Below are 6886 nucleotides of genomic sequence, written 5' to 3' on the forward strand. Positions count from 1 at the left end.
ACACGGTACAAAACCGCGGACCTCATGATTGAAAACACACACCTGTGCTAAAACAGTCGTGAAAAATCTCAATGACTCTGTTTGTGGGTTCCGTAACTTCTACTTATTTCTACCCCGATTTGGATGTCGGGTTTTGCTATTTAGCTATTCAAATGTAGGGGTTTCTCAGTAGTATTTTAAAACATTTAGGCATTAAGCATTTAATTTTAGTGTCGTCTGTTAATGATAATACGTTAGTAATCAGTGACGACCGAATGCAGCAGCGTCAGGATAACAGGCAATATTTAAGAAGTATTACTCGGCACTGAGGGTCATATGACATTATAAAGACCTGCCAGTCAGCCAACGTATATGGACCGAGGCGCTAGCCGAGGTCCATTCACCTTCGGGGGTTGAATAAGTATAATATGGAACATTATTAAAACAATTCAATACATACAATGCTATCATATAATGCAATATAACACACGTAAATAAAGTAAACAGATAAAAATGCTATTTTCAGATTCACCAATGCACTTGAAAATGAATGATATATAAGTCTAAGTGAGGCGTGATATTTTTGTTTCATTGGACAAGTTGACCATTCCATATTCTGCCTTTTGATCAATAAGAATGCAAATATTTATTAATTAACTGTATAGTTTTATACGGATTATTTGAAGTAATGCAAAGGCTTAAACATTCAATAAAATGTTCTGTTACGTGCAGACGTACGATACATCTTGTCTTTGAAACATTTATCAACGCCAAAACATTTAGAACATACTTAAAGGCTCGTATGAATACAACAATTTAAAAAAAAAAAAAAAAATGTCTATTCGCTATGACGTTTCATTACACGTTTCTTATTTATTGTTTATTCAAAGTGCCTTCTAAAAAAACATCCTGCACACTGCAATACATACATAGTAAATAGCACACCACATCGGTTCATATGGCATTATAAGGACCGGTCAGGTCCTTATAATGCCATATGAACCGATGTGGTGTGTTATATTTCTTATATTATACCGAACATTTTTCATTTCCATTCAATATTTTTAAAGCGATTTCAATGTGTTTTATTGAATAAAGCTAACGATGTTACTTGATATAAATTTTCGCCGTTGTGAAAATAGCAAGCCCCACTTACCCGTTGTATGACGTCAGCGGTCCATATAACATTTTTGGCGAGGTCCGGACCGGCAAAAACTATAATATGGACCGCTGATCATTAAACTAGATTTTCATAAAAATACAGTGATATACGGACCTATCGAGTTTATATATACAAAGAAGAGACACATTAATGTGATGTATAATATTATTTATTATTTCATCAATGCTTACGTGAAAAGCTACAGAAACACGCTCTGTCAGTAGTAAAATGTTTAATCATAAACCCCGTTTAATGGCACAGGTTAAACGATAACGACATATAACAAAAAAAAACAAAGATCACAAACAAGAAACATGGAAGGAGAGCACAAAACTCGACAAACAGCACAGTGCATAAATACTTTATAAAAATCTAGGTATGTTTATCAAGTGACGACATCCGTAAAGACTACCACAAACGACTCCCTTCATTTCACCCTTCAACATTAAAACAACAATGGACTTTTATCTTGGGCAGACAATAATTTATCAATTGACTATCCAATCTTCTTGAATCTAAGTGACAGTGTTTTTGGTATGATTTGCATGTTCATTTCAATTATCAGAAGCTTCTAGAAAGACCAGTGTTATATCATTTTCAAATACATATGTATATAGCTTCTTAATTTAGTATGTGGAATTGCAGTCCTCGAGAAACATAAGGTGCGCTAATATAAGTCTGAAATAGTGCAAACTGTTGTTGTCTTTGCGTTATCAATTCTACTAGCAGAAAAACAAGTTCATAGACAATTTTAATATGTCGCTCCCCACCATATTTCGCTAGTAGCGATATTAGCGTTATTTCTTTTTACTAAGAAATGGAGTTGCCTTACCTCATGTTCGGCGATAGCAAACAGTCAACATTCTTAATTTGCAAAACAACTTTCCTACATTAACATTAAAATTAGAAGTATTTGTGGTTTGGCAATTTTGGCACACTCGATAGGTGATATATTCAGTGTAAGTAAATTCAAGTAAGGATCCTACAACCACTTCGTTTATCAATTGAATGAAATGGCCATCAAGGATTATAACCGCTGGTAACAACCTTAAAGCACACATCATGTTTCATATTTTGAGACATTTGTAGAACATTAGAGCAAAATTAAATCGGGTCTCGTTACCATGTATCTGTTCATGCAAAATCTTAATTTCAAAATATTTTATTTACTCTAATTATTTAGATGATAGCATCATGAACGGTGTATCAAACAATTTAAAATAATACGAATATTCATTCACATTTCAGTGTTTGTACCAGTGTATGGAAGTTCCCTAACTTAAACTTCTCGCTTTCGTCGTATTAACTGTGCTTTGAAGTAAATATGTTAGGCTGCAAACTTTCTTTAAATTGCTTGCGATGGTAAACGATTTTTATGAAGCCACTATTAATACAATACCTCAACCAAATCATGGACAGAAATTATGACAACATCCAGTATAAGTTAGCAAATCCGGTTTATTTGCAAATTTATTATTATCAAAGATATCAACTTCAAAAGCGACACATAGAAAGTTTGCACATTAAATAAGAACTATTTTAAGTATAATTTACAAAAAAAGAAGTATGAAAATTTAAATTCCAAAACTTCTCCTGTTGGCCACCAATTTGATTTTAGGTCCCCCGCGGGGTTTTGGCAAACTCCAAATGGAGAATTTTCCATATGAGCCGAAACTGGGGAAAAGTCAGCAATTAGAAAACAATCAAATGTTACAATTTGGAACAGAATATTTCATTTATATTTATGTTTTAGTGCTAGAGTAATAAACATAATGATGATAAAATTTAAAAAAAAAAATGATTTTGTAAAAACGGCTCTCCAAAATTCCACAGTCAATTTATATTGATAAAATCCGTCAATTGGAGATTACAGAAGTCGGGGAACACAAAAGTCAGAGAAAACAGCAGATTTCCACAGTATAACAGCTGCTGGGGGAAATAAAGTTGGAATGTATAAATGTCTTCATATTATTCCTGATTAATTTCATATTGTATATTACTCGAGAAAATAACAATTCAAATTGTTACCTGATGTCGCGTATTCCATCGGCGTTTTCACTTGTAATAATGTGTGCGATCTTAAAATGTGATATTATATACAACTGCGTCAGATTTGCGACCTGTTTAGCCTGTTCTGAAGCTTTATAATCTTAGATGCACGAAAATATTACATACTTTTGATAATAATAAGTTAATAACCTCCACTTTCTAGTGTGCTCACTTCATGTGTTTCTGTTAATCGAATAGGTTAGAGAGCATCATCTTATTGTCACTAGGTACATTAAATTAGGTTGACTTCGTGACAAACTTTATTTGTTCACTCCCAATTAATTAAAAAAGTGTTTTCTTTCGATGTGTATCTTTAAACCTATGCAAATGTGGCTACTTTTTATAACTTCATTTTCATCACTCACGCTAAATTATTTTTCTTTCCATAATCTGCCTCATGAAATGGGTACATATATATGTATGCTATCACGAACCGATATAGGTTATAGACTTATAAGTCAGTTATTAATGAATGTTCCATACAATTGTGTATTAACTCAATACTTCGTAAATACACCCATTTCAAAAGATTCGTTAAACAAGAGCCATTTTCTTGGTTCACATATTGTCAGGGTTTAGGAGTCTTAACTAAAAGCAGTGACGATCTTCGTGTACACTCTTAAATTGTGATCAGTTACATAGACCACCTGCCGTACTAACTGAATGATAATTTTACATTGGTAAATAAGTAGTATATATGTATATAGTGTATGTAATGTGTTTGTTTTGTCAAAAAAAAAGGGGATGAAAAAAGGAGAAGAAAAAAAGAAATACTTAGACTGACTGACAGCACCAGCAGTGTCGCACTGGAAAAGAGAGCTTTAAATTTATACTGAATACAGAAGGACTGACCGATGCCAGCTCAGCAATTGACCCCAAACACTAGGACACCACCGGTATTGTCACACTGAAAACGGGAGCGTGGATGGTGTATTGACTACAGAAGGACTGGCGGATGCCGGCTCAGCTATTGGCTCCAAACACTTAGACACCACCTGTTTTGCCGCACTGGAAGTGGAAACTTTTATTTTATACTGACTAGAAAAGAACTGACAGATGCCGGCTCAGCTATTGGCTCCAAACAGTAGGACACCACCTGTATTGTCGAACTGGAATGGTAAACTAACTACAAAAGAACTGACAGATGCCGGCTCAGCTATTGGCTCCAAACAGTAGGACACCACCAGTATTGTCGCACTGGAATGGTATACTGACTACAAAAGGACTGACAGATGCCGGCTCAGCTATTGGCTCCAAACAGTAGGACACCACCTGTATTGTCGCACTGGAATGGTATACTGACTACAGAAGGACTGACCGATGCCGGCACAGCTATTGGCTCCAGACACCACCTGTTTGCCGCACTGGAAGAGGAACTTTAATTTTATACCGACCAGAAAAGGACTGACAGATGCCGGCTTAATGCTTGTGTAACGATTGAATGCGATTTTACAATTTGGCAGCCGAACATTTTGAAAAAAAGTCGTAATATGGTTATCATGCGCCTGTCTCTCTCGATGTCAGCCAAGAAGCGTGAAAACCAGCGCGCGTGCACTTTCAAATGTATGTACATCGGCTATCAGAATAATGAAATATGATTTTTTGATTTTAAAAATGATCAAAACAACTATTTGCCGTTTCCTCACTAGGAACACTATATAACGTTTTAGTGTTCATCACAATAATTTGCAACAATTTGAATATTTCCCATCGAATCCTATATTAAAGTATTATTAAACTACTATAAATTAAAAATCATTGTACAAGAGAAGTGAATACAGCTATGCCTTCCGTATGTTTTATTCGGTGGTCAGAATGCTGGGTGCGGTTCCAAAGCTGACATTGACAGCTTTGACAGCTTCCGTACTGTCATTATGCAGTCCACTTTCAGTTTCTCTTCAACTGTCGGCACGGCTGACGGTCCAATTGTTGATTTTCGTACACGACGTGTATCATCGTCAAGGGACTGTCTGCCACCAAAAAAGCGTCCATTCCACTTGCGCACGGCAAACACAGTTTTCTTCTCTTGTCAGCTTTAGTAGTTTATACGTTTCGGATGGTGTTTTCCCTATTTTTGTGCAAAATTTAGTGTTTGCGCAAATTTCCAAACGTTCTTGTGACGACATATATAATTCATAGCATGCGTGACTGTCATAGAGCAGACGTTTTTTTTTCAAATTCAACGGCCGATTGGCGTTATATTTTAAGATGACATCGCGCAAACGTCCTCCAACAGAATCGCGGATATTTTTAGAATTTCTGCAGCTGATATTCATTTTATTAAGTGTTTAATTCTGCATGCGCACGACAAAACGTCACCTTGGTCTGTAGCGCGTTACTATGAATGAATTATATCATGAGGTTTCGAACTGTGTTATGTCATGCTATTCTAATAAAGTGAATCAATAGTTTACTCTTCCAAGTAGTACCAATTTTAATATCTTGAAGTAACATGAAATCTATTTGTGACCAAGTCTACGTATGAATGATTGATTATTGTTCTAATGAAAAACCTGATTCAAGTACAAACAAGATCTTTTCTTCTTTTCTATCCCTTACCTTATATCCCTTCTATCATATGTGTCCTTACTGAGACTGACATTTTTGCCTCTTGGTGTCCATCCACCGTCTCCGCTATCAATATTTGGTTTGGAATTAGATCTTGTTGCTAGTCTATCGACTCTATTGACCTTAATTTTATTTTTAGATTGATCGCACCTGTAATGTTTTCTGCTTTTTGAAGTTGTTTCAGCTGTATTTTTCTGTTTACCTCTAAACACTGAGCTCAGACCTTTGCGATAAGAACACTAATGTGTTCTGCTGTTTGATGATGTTTCAGCTGTATTTTTCTGTTTACCTCTAAACACTGATCTCAGACCTTTGCGATAAGAACAATAATGTGTTCTGCTGTTTGATGTTGTTTCAGCTGTATTTTTCTGGTTACCTCTAAACACTGATCTCAGACCTTTGCGATAAGAACAATAATGTGTTCTGCTGTTTGATGTTGTTTCAGCTATATTTTTCTGGTTACCTCTAAACACTGATCTCAGACCTTTGCGAGAAGAACAAAAATGTTTTCTGCTGTTCGATGATGTTTCAGCTGTATTTTTCTGTTTACCTCTAAACACTGATCTCAGACCTTTGCGATAAGAACAATAATGTGTTCTGCTGTTTGATGTTGTTTCAGCTGTATTTTTCTGGTGGTCTCTAAACACTGATCTCAGACCTTTGCGATAAGAACACTAATGTGTTCTGCTGTTTGATGATGTTTCAGCTGTATTTTTCTGTTTACCTCTAAACACTGATCTCAGACCTTTGCGATAAGAACAATAATGTGTTCTGCTGTTTGATGTTGTTTCAGCTGTATTTTTCTGGTTACCTCTAAACACTGATCTCAGACCTTTGCGATAAGAACAATAATGTGTTCTGCTGTTTGATGTTGTTTCAGCTATATTTTTCTGGTTACCTCTAAACACTGATCTCAGACCTTTGCGAGAAGAACAAAAATGTTTTCTGCTGTTTGATGATGTTTCAGCTGTATTTTTCTGTTTACCTCTAAACACTGATCTCAGACCTTTGCGATAAGAACAATAATGTGTTCTGCTGTTTGATGTTGTTTCAGCTGTATTTTTCTGGTGGTCTCTAAACACTGATCTCAGACCTTTGCGATTTTTAGGACTTTCATATAAGTTCTTC

Source organism: Mya arenaria, chromosome 10 (genome assembly GCF_026914265.1).
Source record: "Mya arenaria isolate MELC-2E11 chromosome 10, ASM2691426v1".
NCBI classification, from domain to species: domain Eukaryota; kingdom Metazoa; phylum Mollusca; class Bivalvia; order Myida; family Myidae; genus Mya; species Mya arenaria.